This window comes from Schistocerca piceifrons, chromosome 10 (genome assembly GCF_021461385.2).
Source record: "Schistocerca piceifrons isolate TAMUIC-IGC-003096 chromosome 10, iqSchPice1.1, whole genome shotgun sequence".
Lineage (NCBI taxonomy): Eukaryota > Metazoa > Arthropoda > Insecta > Orthoptera > Acrididae > Schistocerca > Schistocerca piceifrons.
Window position 1 is genome coordinate 87,819,360 of NC_060147.1, and position 13,527 is coordinate 87,832,886.

A 13,527-nucleotide genomic window follows, 5' to 3' on the forward strand; every position below is an offset into this window, starting at 1 on the left:
CCTACATTTATTTTCCCTCAGTTCGATTCAGTGTCACCTAATTGGTTTTTATGATCTACTGGTCTAATCTTCAGCATTGTTCTGTATTACCACGTTTCAAAAGCTCCTAATCTCTTCTTGTCTGCACTGCTTATCGTCCGCATTTCACTTCTGTACAAGGTTACACTCCTAGCAAATTCGTTCAGGGAAGACTTCATAATAAATTTGTATTATGTATTAACAAACTACTATTTCTCAGAAATTCTTTTTTTGCTGTGGCCAGTCTTCATTTCATATTCTCCTATTTCGCCCATCATCAGTTATATTTCTATCATAATATTAAGACTCATCTACTACTTCTAGTGTCTCATTTTCTAATTAACATTTCTTCAGCATCACCCAATTTAATTCGGCTACTTTCTGTTGCTTCTGTTGATGTTCATCTTATAATCTTTTCAAGACTGTCCATTTCGTTCCTCAGCTGTTCCAAGTTTACATTTTCATCAACGAAGCTTAAAGTTTTCATTTCAACCCCCTCCCCCCCCCCCCCCCTGAATTTTAATTCGCTTTCGAAATTTCTCCTTGGTTTCCTTTACATCTTGCTCGATGTGTGAATTGAAGAACATTGGGATTACGGTAGGCTGTGGTCCTCTCTCACTCCGTTCTCAACTACCACTACCTTTTCATGTTCTCCGACTCTCAGAATTGTGTTCTGGTTCGTGTACAAGTTATAAATAAATTTCAAAGAATATAGTCTATTCAACCTTCTCAAACGTTTTTCCTAAATCTACAAATCCTATAATTTTGGGTTTGCCTTTACTGAGCCTAAACAGCACAAGTGTTACGAGTGAAACAGTTTGGATGTCAAATAAAGACTCAGTCATTCCCAGTGTAAATGTTTAAACAGCACTTAGTTTCAAACTTGTGGCAAGTGGACTCTAAATGGCAGCGTCAGGGGAAAACCAATGATTTTTTTTAAATTTCCGACCACTTTAAACTTAGAGCAAGTGATGTGATGACCATGCAGACTGGCCCTGTTTCCCAGGATCCACCTTCATGGATTTTCAAAGAATAAGATGATTGCCCGTCTTGGATATTTGAATTTCCTGCCAATTTACACGTAGCGCAAGTGGCCTACTTCCACAGTAACGCCATAGGTATGGGGAAAAACACTGGATGTTTGAATTTCCCACCAATGTTTGAGTTTTCCGCCATGTTACGAGCAGGGAAATTGGCCTATGCCAGAGTGATGGCGGAGGGGAGGGAGAGAAATTTTTCAAAAATACAGGCTGTCTAGAACCAATACCACCGACACTATTGTGGTCAACATAGTGCCGACATTTTCAATACTGTATAAGATGAGTTAACGGTTTCTTGATGCTGTAGTATCAGCACATTTTCAGGTAGAAATGTTCGCAACATTCCTGCCTACCTGTCCCAAGTCGTTTAATGTACAACATGGGATCCTACGTCAATGATCCTAATTTGGTTTAAATTAGCAGACGGAGATCGGATGTTTCTTTCTTTATCTTGCACGTACATTAGTTCTGGCGCTAGGAGAATTTGTAATACAATTCTCACTTCGAGTGCAAAGTCCATTTAGACGGTAGCCCGTTGCAAATAGCTATAGGCTGCGTATAAGGCACGATTTTACTATACTATTGAAGACAAATGGTCGTTATGCAAGCTTAGTAAAGTGTAGTTTAGTAGAGTTTGTTATTATATGGGATTGTTTACGCTGTGGGACAATAATAGTACATGAACAGATTGACAGACTCCTTAATCGACGGAAGTCTCCACCAAAATAAAAAAAAAGTATGTGGAAGTTGACGTAGCAATGTTTCGCACAAATCCAGAATTAATTAGGAGTTTCATAATCTAATACGCTATGCACACATTTCACTTTTATTCGGTATCTTTCCTGTTGCTTGTGTGTAAAATTTATTCGTGTTCTCTGTTACTGTAATTTTGTGATGATCCTTTCATGCAATGTTGCGATACTCTTCAACTGGAAAAGAACAACCTTTTCCTCGAGAGAAGTTTCAAACGTCAACTTCGTTCTCGACTTAATGTAAGATTTAAAACTACTATTAAGTTAATTTTCTGAGCCGTATTGTGTTGTTTCTATAGGCAGTAATACGCAGTATAATGGACATATAAGATGACAAACGTATATGCGAATAAATTCTATAACAAAACGAAGTGCAATAACTTCATTTTAAGAGGACAATAGGGAACGTGCTGAAATGAGCTGCTGGCAGCTTTTTAAATGACTGAGATCTGGCAATCCACTTACTAAAGGGAGACTATTGTGACTGGTTTGATGCGACCCACAATTACTTTATCTTCTGCGTGAACCTCTTCATTTCATAGTAGCAATCACACTTGTAAGTAGGCTGTTTAGGTTTTTATGTTGGTTACGCCACTTAGCGCTCTGTATGAAAATCCCTGACTGTGCTGTGTGCAGTTGTGGCTGGTTGGCATTGTTGGAATATTCGCTTGGGTAGTGTTGGGCAGTTGGATGTGAACAGCGCGTAGCGTTGGGCAGTTGGAGGTGAGCCGCCAGCAGTGGTGGATGTGGAGAGAGAGGTGGCGGAGTATTGAGAGGTTACTGTAAGCGGACGATCTGGATGTGTGTGCGCCAGAAGAAGGAAATTTATGAAGATGGATGTCATGAATTGATATATTATGACTTTTGAACACTATTAAGGTAAATTCATTGTTTGTTCCCTATCAAAATCTTGTATTTACTAACTATGCCTGTCAGTAGTTAGTGCCTTCAGTAGCTAGAATCTTTCATTTAGCTGGCAGTATTGGCGCTCGCAGTATTGCAGTAGTTCGAGTAACGAAGATTTTTGTGAGGTAAGTGATTCATGAAAGGTATAGGTTATTGTTAGTCAGGGCCATTCTTTTGTAGGGATTATTGAAAGTCAGTTTAGTGGTGATCAGAATAAGTAAAGAGAAAACTGTTTGAGTACGTTCAGTTTTACTCAGCTGTTTGAAAATCAAATAACGTAGTAGTTTACCAGCACAGTCATTCGTAATTTTTCAACGGGACGTTTCACACTTAACGTCTTCGAGTATTTTTTTATATACAATCCAGTCTCCGTTTTTTGTCTCTGCATCTGTCTCTACACGGTGGAAGTTGTTTCCTCTTTTCCAGTAGTTACCACATATTTCTCTTGGAATATCAGACATCTGGCACTATTATACGTTAATCAACGGTTTTTATAAGTCGACAATCATATTAGCATATCTTTTACAATCCTGTTCCTTCTTCTATAATTTGTTTTCGACATTTGCGTTTCATTGTCTACTTCTCGTCTTATCAGTCCACTTAATTTAAGCATATTTCTGCAGTACCACATTTGAAACTTTGACTTTCTTCATTTCCGGTATACGCACAGTCCATGATTCACTTCCACACAGTGTCATTCCCCAGACGTTCATTCTCACAAACTTGACTCTCAAAGTAAGGACAATATCTGATATTAGTAAACTATACTCATTACTGTTTCAACCGTCAGGAGTTTTTCTACATTGTTCTTGGTAACCTGAGCACATCTCTCTTCACGTAGCGGGCATCACCCACACAGTGGGACACTAAAGATTCAGAATGGGATTGAAATTCAGAATGGAAGAATATCATTGATAAGATTCGATGATAATTTTGCTATCCTCAGTGAATGTGAGGTAAAATTATAGGACTTGTAGAACGGAATGAACAATCTAATGAGCACAGATTGTGAATTGAGAATAAATGAAAAAAAAAACGAAAGGATGAAGAGTGGCTAAAATAAATATAGCATTGGACTTACGTGGGGAGCACTTAATAGCCGAAAGGAAAAAATTCTGCAACCTTGTAAGTATTGGCATGGCGCATAAGTTCGTAGCGTTTTTCCATAAGTTTAATAAACACAACAGGAACATATAACAGAGACCTTAGTCGTCAATAATACAATACTGGCCATTAAAATTGCTACACCACGAAGATGACGTGCTTCAGACGCGAAATTTAACCGACAGGAAGAGGAAGCTGTGATTTGCAAATGATTAACTTTTCAGAGCATTCACACAAGCTTGGCGCCGGTGGCGTACCTACGACGTGCTGACATGAGGAAAATTTCCAACCGATCTCTCATACACAACCAGCAGTTGACCGGCGTTGCCTGGTGAAACATTGTTGTGATGCCTCGTGTATGGAGGAGAAATGCGCACCATCACGATTCCGAATTTGATAAAGGTGGGATTGTAGCCTATCGCGATTGCGGTTTATTGTATCGCCTCATTGCTCTTTGCGTTGGTCGTGATCCAATGACTGTTAGCAGAATATGGAATCGGTGGGTTCAGGAGGGTAATATGGGACGCCATGCTGGATCTCAACGGCCTCGTATCACTAGCAGTCGAGATGACAGGCATTTTATCCGCATGGCTGGAACGGATTGTGCAGCCACGTCTTGACCCCTAAGTCAGCAAAATGGGCTGTTAGCAAGACAACAACCATCTGCACGAACAGTTCGACGACGTTTGCAGCAGCATGGCCTATCAGCTCGGAGACCATGGCTGCGGTTACCCTTGACGCTGCATCACAGACAGGAGCGCCTGCGATGGTGTACTTCACGATGAACCTGGGCGCACGAGTGGCAAAACGTCATTTTTTCGGATGAATCAAGGTTCTTTTTACAGCATCATGATGGTGGCATCTGTGTTTGGCGACATCGCGGTGAACGCACATTGGAAGCATGTATTCGTCTTCGTCATGCTGGCGTATCACCCGGCGTGATGGTATGGGGTGCCATTGGTTACACGTCTCGGTCACCTGTTGTTCGCACTGACGGCACTTTGAACAGTGGACGTTACATTTCAGATGTGTTACGACCCGTGGCTCTACCCTTCATTCGATCCCTGCGAAACCCTATATTTCAGCAGGATGATGCACGACCGCATATTGCAGGTCCTGTACGGGCCTTTCTGGATACAGCACATCCTCCAGTTCTCTCACCAATTGAAAACGTCTGGTCAGTGGTGGCCGAGCAACTGGCTCGTTACAATACGCAAGTCACTAATCTTGATGAACTGTGGTATTGTGTTGAAGCTGCATGGGCAGCTGTACCTGTACACGCCATCCAAGCTCTGTTCGACTCAATGCCCAGGCGTATCAAGACCGTTATTACGGCCAGAGGTGGTTGTTCTGGGTACTGATTTCTCAGGATCTATGTACCCAAATTGCGTGAAAATGTAATCACATGTCAGTTCTAGTATAATATTTTTCTGCAATGAATACTCGTTTATCACATGCATTTCTTCTTGGTGTAGCAATTTTTATGGCCAGTAATGTACACTCCTGGAAGTGGAAAAAAGAACACATTGACACCGGTGTGTCAGACCCACCATACTTGCTCCGGACACTGCGAGAGGGCTGTACAAGCAATGATCACACGCACGGCACAGCGGACACACCAGGAACCGCGGTGTTGGCCGTCGAATGGCGCTAGCTGCGCAGCATTTGTGCACCGCCGCCGTCAGTGTCAGCCAGTTTGCCGTGGCATACGGAGCTCCATCGCAGTCTTTAACACTGGTAGCATGCCGCGACAGCGTGGACGTGAACCGTATGTGCAGTTGACGGACTTTGAGCGAGGGCGTATAGTGGGCATGCGGGAGGCCGGGTGGACGTACCGCCGAATTGCTCAACACGTGGGGCGTGAGGTCTCCACAGTACATCGATGTTGTCGCCAGTGGTCGGCGGAAGGTGCACGTGCCCGTCGACCTGGGACCGGACCGCAGCGACGCACGGATGCACGCCAAGACCGTAGGATCCTACGCAGTGCCGTAGGGGACCGCACCGCCACTTCCCAGCAAATTAGGGACACTGTTGCTCCTGGGGTATCGGCGAGGACCATTCGCAACCGTCTCCATGAAGCTGGGCTACGGTCCCGCACACCGTTAGGCCGTCTTCCGCTCACGCCCCAACACCGTGCAGCCCGCCTCCAGTGGTGTCGCGACAGGCGTGAATGGAGGGACGAATGGAGACGTGTCGTCTTCAGCGATGAGAGTCGTTTCTGCCTTGGTGCCAATGATGGTCGTATGCGTATTTGGCGCCGTGCAGGTGAGCGCCACAATCAGGACTGCATACAACCGAGGCACACAGGGCCAACACCCGGCATCATGGTGTGGGGAGCGATCTCCTACACTGGCCGTACACCACTGGTGATCGTCGAGGGGACACTGAATAGTGCACGGTACATCCAAACCGTCATCGAACCCATCGTTCTACCATTCCTAGACCGGCAAGGGAACTTGCTGTTCCAACAGGACAATGCACGTCCGCATGTATCCCGTGCCACCCAACTTGCTCTAGAAGGTGTAAGTCAACTACCCTGGCCAGCAAGATCTCCGGATCTGTGCCCCATTGAGCATGTTTTGGGACTGGATGAAGCGTCGTCTCACGCGGTCTGCACGTCCAGGACGAACGCTGGTCCAACTGAGGCGCCAGGTGGAAATGGCATGGCAAGCCGTTCCACAGGACTACATCCAGCATCTCTACAATCGTCTCCATGGGAGAATAGCAGCCTGCATTGCTGCGAAAGGTGGATATACACTGTACTAGTGCCGACATTGTGCATGCTCTGTTGCCTGTGTCTATGTGCCTGTGGTTCTGTCAGTGTGATCATGTGATGTATCTGACCCCAGGAATGTGTCAATAAAGTTTCCCCTTCCTGGGACAATGAATTCACGGTGTTCTTATTTCAATTTCCAGGAGTGTATATTCTCCTTTACTATTTACAACAGCCCGCCAACCCTGGGGTGACTTTTCGATTCCGCGACTGTAGAAATCATTTGGTTTTGAGGCGATGAACTCGTCGAGCCACGTTCGGAGTGCTCCTTCATCCGGAAAGGAAGTGAAAATCTGGGAGCGCAAGATCAGGTGAATAAGACGGGTGTGGAATAGCTTCCCAGTTGTGTAGTGTTCTTTGCCATTCTAATTGAATGCGGGCGGGCTTTGTCGTGGAGTACCGCCATTTCACGCAGTCTTCCTGGTCGTTGTTCTTGGACTAAGTCTGCAAGACTTCTCAACTGTTGACAATAAACGTCAGCAATGATGGTTACACCTCGGGGAAGCAGTTTGTAGTACACCACATCGTCGCTTTTCCACCAGATACATAACATTATCTTTGGTGGATGCGCACAGGTCTCTGCATAACATTATCTTTTCTAGATGGGTGCACCTATTTGTACCGGAAGCCTCTGCTTTATTTAGGCCCAACCATTACTTTCTTTTCCTTATGTTAGCATAAAGACACCATTTCTCGTCACCAGTAACGACGGAGGATGGTCGGTGTTGTTAACGAGCCAACTGATGACGAGGAAGCAGAGATGCACATATGGTCACCTGACCATTTGTGTGGGTTTGGCTTAGAGCACATGCTACTCATACATACGATTTTTGAGCCTTCCCCATTGCATGCAAATGTCGCACGATGGTGGAATGATCACAGTTCATCACATTTCGGAGTTCTCGAGTACACTGGCGTGGATTATTGTGGATTAACGCGTTATAAGACCTGTATCGAAACCGAAGATCTTCCTGAACGCGCAGAGTCCAAGCCAACCTCCTTAAAACGAGAAAACTGTTCTCTTGCCGTGCTCTGTCCAATGGCATTTCCCCATACACGGCGCAAATGATTCTGTCTGCCTCCGCCGCTGTTACCCCTCTGTTGATCTCAAACAGAAGTATCTGTCGGAAACGTTCCGATTTCTCACTTGGCACTCCATTTTCTTGCGTCCACAGCCCCACTCACTTACTCCAAATGACAAAATGAAATTACGTAAACTCCAAGAACAACACTGAACTACAAATAAAAAAAATACGATCGATAAATAAACCCATTAGAGGCTTATCTCACTAGGGGTAAGATAGATACTGCCTACAGGAATATTGGAGAGACCCTTGGAGAAAAGAGAGCCACTTGTATGAATATCAAGAGCTCAGATGGAAACCCAGTTCTAAGCAAAGAAGGGAAAGTAGAAAGGTGGAAGGAGTATATAGAGGGTCTATACAAGGGCGATGTACTTGAGGACAATATTATGGAAATGGAAGAGGATGTAGATGAAGATGAAATGGGAGATACGATACTGCGTGAAGAGTTTGACAGAGCTCTGAAAGACCTGAGTCGAAACAAGGCCCCGGGAGTAGATAACATTCCGTTAGAACTATTGACGACCTTGGGAGAGCCAGGCCTGACAAAACTCTACCATCTGGTGAGCAAGATGTATGAGACAGGCAAAATACCCTCAGACTTCAAGAAGAATATAATAATTCCAATCCCAAAGAAAGCAGGTGTTGAAAGATGTGAAAATTACCGAACTATCAGTTTAATAAGTCACAGCTGCAAAATACTAACGCGAATTCTTTACAGACGAATGGCTAAACTTGTAGAAGCCGACCTTGGAGAAGATCAGTTTGGATTCCGTAGAAATGTTGGAACACGTGAGGCAATACTGACCCTACGACGTACCTTAGAAGAAAGATTAAGGAAAGGCAAACCTACGTTTCTAGCACTTGTAGACTTAGAGAAAGCTTTTGACAATGGTGACTGGAATACTCTCTTTCAAATTTTAAAGGTGACAGGGGTAAAATACAGGGAGCGAAAGGCTATTTACAATTTGTACAGAAACCAGATGGCAGTTATAAGAGTCCAGGGGCATGAAAGGGAGGCAGTGGTTGGGTAGGGAGTGAGACAGGGTTGTAGCCTCTCCCCGATGTTATTCAATCTGTATATTGAGCAAGCAGTAAAGGAAACAAAAGAAAAATTTGGAGTAGGTATTAAAATCCAGGGAGAAGAAATAAAAACTTTGAGGTTCGCCGATGACATTGTAATTCTGTCAGAGACGGCAAAGGACTTGGAAGAGCAGTTGAACGGAATAGACAGTGTCTTGAAAGGAGGATATAAGATGAACATCAACAAAAGCAAAACGAGGATAATGGAATGTAGTCGAATTAAGTCAAGTGATGCTGAGGGAATTAGGTTAGGAAATGAGACACTTAAAGTAGTAAAGGGGTTTTGCTATTTGGGGAGCAAAATAACTGATGATGGTCGAAGTAGAGAGGATATAAAATGTAGACTGCCAATGGCAAGGAAAGCGTCTCTGAAGAAGATAAATTTGTTAACATCGAATATAGATTTAAGTGCCAGGAAGTCGTTTCTGAAAGTATTTGTATGGAGTGTAGCCCTGTATGGAAGTGAAACGTGGACGATAAATAGTTTAGTCAAGAAGAGTATAGAATCTTTCGAAATGTGGTGGTACAGAAGAATGCTGAAGATTAGAAGGGTAGATCACTTAACTAATGATGAGGTATTGAATAGAATTGGGGAGAAGAGAAATTTCTGGCACAACTTGACTAGAAGAAGGGATCGGTTGGTAGGACATATTCTGAGGCATCAAGGGATCACCAATTTAGTATTGGAGGGCAGCGTGGAGGGTAAAAATCGTAGAGGGAGACCAAGAGATGAATACACTAAGCAGATTCAGAAGGATGTAGGTTGCAGTAGGTACTGGGAGATGATGAAGCTTGCACAGGATAGAGTTGCATGGAGAGCTGCATCGAACCACTCTCTGGACTGAAGACCACAACAACAAACAACATTAATCCTAAACTCATTTTAGCTACTCTTCATACTTTGTTTTTTTCTTTTATCCACACTTCATAATTCGTGCTCAGTAGATTGTTTATTTCGTTCAACAAGTCCTATAATTTTATTTCATATTGATTGAGGACAGCAATATCATGAGCGAATATTATCATTGATATTATTTGACCCTGATTTTTAATTCCACTGTGAACCTTTTGTGTGCTATTGTGTGAGTGATGTGAAGTGAGATGTGCCGAAGTAACAAACAAAAGTAGAACTGTATTGCTGACACAGAGGGTACACTCTAACGTTAGGTTCTGAATAGCAGTTGAACAGTGTATGACTGAATGCAGCCGATGAAAAACTAGACCACTCGATGACAGTTGTGGAAGGTACAGGTTGAGGGCACTGGCTGTCTTAGTAAGGAAACGGTGGCATAGGCAAAGTCAGCATCTGCTACATTGTCACTTTCTGGGTTTTGACTCGCGTGTGCTGTTGTTGTTGTGGGCTTCAGTCCAGAGACAGCTTTGATGTAGCTCTCCATGCTACTATTTCTTGCGCAACCTCTTCATCTTATAATAACTACTACAACCTACATCCTTCTGAATCTGATTACTGTATTCATCTGTTGGTCTCCCTCTAGGATTTTAAACCCCCACGTTACCCTCCAGCGCTAAATTGGTGATCACTTGATGTCTCAATATGTGTCCTACCAACTGATTGATCCCTTCTTCTAGTCAGGTTGTGCCTCAAATGCCTTTTCTCCCCAGTTCTATTCAGTACCTCCTCTTTAGTTACGTGATCTAGCCATCTAATCTTCAGCATCTTCTGTATCACCGTATTTCAAAACCTTCTATTCTCTTCTTGTCTAAACTGTTTATCGTCCATGTTTCACTTGCATACATGAATGGCTACAAGCCATACAGGTACTTTCAGAAAAAGCTTCCTGACACACCTATACTTGATGTTAACAAATTTCTCTTCTTCAGAAACGCTTTCCCTGCCATTGCCAGTCTACATTTTATATCCTCTCTACTTCGACCATCATCAGTTATTTTTATCCCCAAATAGCAAAATTAATTTACTACTTTAAGTTTCCCATAACCTAATCTAATTCCTTCAGCATCACCGGACTTCATTCGACTACATTCCATTATCCTCGTTTTGCTTTTGTTGATGTTCATCTTATATCCTCCGTTCAAGACACTGTCTATTCCGTTCAACTGCTCATCCAGGTACTTTGCTGGCTCTGACAGAATTACAATGCCATCGGCGGACCTCAAAGTTTGCTTAACTTTAATGATCTGACGGGAAACAATGTTACCACTGCAGCAAGGCCGTTCTCATGTTGTCTAGTTAATGTCGATTTTTATGGCATTACGTATGCTCCACGTAGTAAAAGCTTGGTTAAAAATGAGTATAAACGATGTATTCACATTCATCCGATATTCTACTCAGAAGTATAACTTACCGTCCGCTTGGAGTACTGCTGGTCGCACAGTATAACAAAAGTGACCAGGAGTGTGGTCGAATCTGAGAAGAACGTGTTTTCCACCAACACTCCTCTCTGTCCTTACAGGTGGTTTGCTTTTTTGCGCAAGGGCCTACACTGCGCCAGCTGGTAAAGCTGCAAAGCTGCTGTTGGAGATTAGAGCAGTCTACAGTACCGGCGAACACAATGACGAAATACGGAGACGATACCAAAGACTCGAAGACCGAATGTATCTGATTCTGTTGGTAAGTAGGAATACATTTTTAAGCGTAATTGCCATTAGAATTTATATCTCGCACTCCAAACCCAATCTCCTCGACAAAACTAGACAGATTGTCAACCGCTATCTAATTGGCGTAAAAAACCAGTTTCCTCCATGGAAAAATAGCATTCGAGTTGACTCTCACGTGTAACAGAACCGGAAGTTCAATTCAGTTGGAAATCAGTAAGGATACGACATGTAGGTTGCCGACTGAACTTTGCGATAAGTTAATTTTTAAAAATGTTCTGGACTAAATCTTCCACTCAGGTCCACCTATATATAATGCTTTTATCCAGTGAAATACACTACTGGTCATTAAAATTGCTACACCTAGAAGAAATACAAATGAAAAACGGGTATTCATTGGAGAAATATATTATACTATAAATGACATGTGATTACATTTTCACGCAATTTGGGTGCATAGATCCTGAGAAATCAGTACCCAGAACAGCCACCGCTGGCCGTAATAACAGCCTTGATACGTCTGGGCATTGAGTCAAACAGAGCTTGGATGGAGTGTGGAGGTACAGCTGTCCATGCAGCTTCAACACGATACCACAGTTCATCAAGAGTAGTGACTGGCGTATTGTGACGAGCCAGTTGCTCGGCCACCATTGACGAGACGTTTTCAATTGGTGAGAGATCTGGAGAATGTGCTGGCCAGGACAGCCGTCGAACATTTTCTGTATCCAGAAAGGCCTGTACAGGACCTGCAACATGCGGTCGTGCATTATCCTGCTGAAATGTAGGGTTTCGCAGCCATCGAATGAAGGGTAGAGCCACCCCGTCGTAACACATCTGAAATATAACGTCCACTGTTCAAAGTGCCGTCAATGCGAACAAGAGGTGACCGAGACGTGTAATCAATGGCACCCCATACCTTTTTGCCAGGTGATACGCCAGTATGGCGATGATGAATACACGCTTCCAATGTGCGTTCACCACGATGTCGCCAAACACGGATGCGACCATCATGATGCTGTAAACAGAACCAGGATTCATCCGAAAAAATGACGTCTTGCCATTCGTGCACCCAGGTTCGTCGTTGAGTACACCATCGCAGGCGCTCCTGTCTGTGATGCAGCGTCGAGGGTAACCGCTCCCACGCTCTCCGAGCTGATAGTCCATGCTGCTGCAAACGTCGTCGAACTGTTCGTGCATATGGTTCTTGTCTTGCAAACGTCCCCATCTGTTGTTCAGGGATCGAGATGTGGCTGCACGATCCGTTACAGCCGTGCGGATAAGATGCCTGTCATCTCGACTGCTAGTGATACGAGGCCATTGGGATCCAGCACGGCGTTCTGTATTACCCTCCTGAACCCACCAATTCCACAGTCTGCTAACAGTCATTGGATCTCGACCAACGCGAGCAGCAATGTCACGATGCGATAAACTGCAGTCGCGATAGGCTGCAATCCGACCTTTACCAAAATCGGAAACGTGATGATACGCATTTCTCCATCTTACACGAGGCATCACAACAACGTCTCACCAGGCAACGCCGGTCAATTGCTGTTTGTGTATGAGAAATCTGTTGTAAACTTTCCTCATGTCAGCACGTTGTAGGTGTCGCCACCGGCGCTAAGCTTGTGTGAATGCTCTGAAAAGCTAATCATTTGAAAATCACAGCATCTGCTTCCTGTCGGTTAAATTTCGCGTCTGTAGCACGTCATCTTCATGGTGTAGCAATTTTAATGGCCAGTAGTGTAATAAGCAACCAGTTGCATAAAAGAAATTTAATTTCTTTACCAGTTTTGGGCGCTTAGTGCCCTTCTTCAGAAGGTTATGCCTATCGCGTTATTTTCAAGTGTCAGTACTGCACATAACGCTTTTTACACAGTGAAAGCAATGGGGAAAAGAGAGAATGCGCGCGGTCCATGGCTATTGCTTCTTAGAACCCAACCCCTACTGACTACTTGCACCCTGGTTTCACATCCAGCCAATTGCCGTAGTGCTATCAAAGTTAATACTTCAATAAACAGCACAAATTCCAATATTTCCCTATGTTAAGAGGTGCTTTGCAGCTGAAAGAATCTTATTTTGACAACTTATTTTGATAACCGCCATGTATAATTTTTGCCAATTTAGACACATTTAATTGCCCAGTTGTGGAAGGTTTTATGTTGAAGACCAGCAGTGATCAATTTTCTTAAATTTCA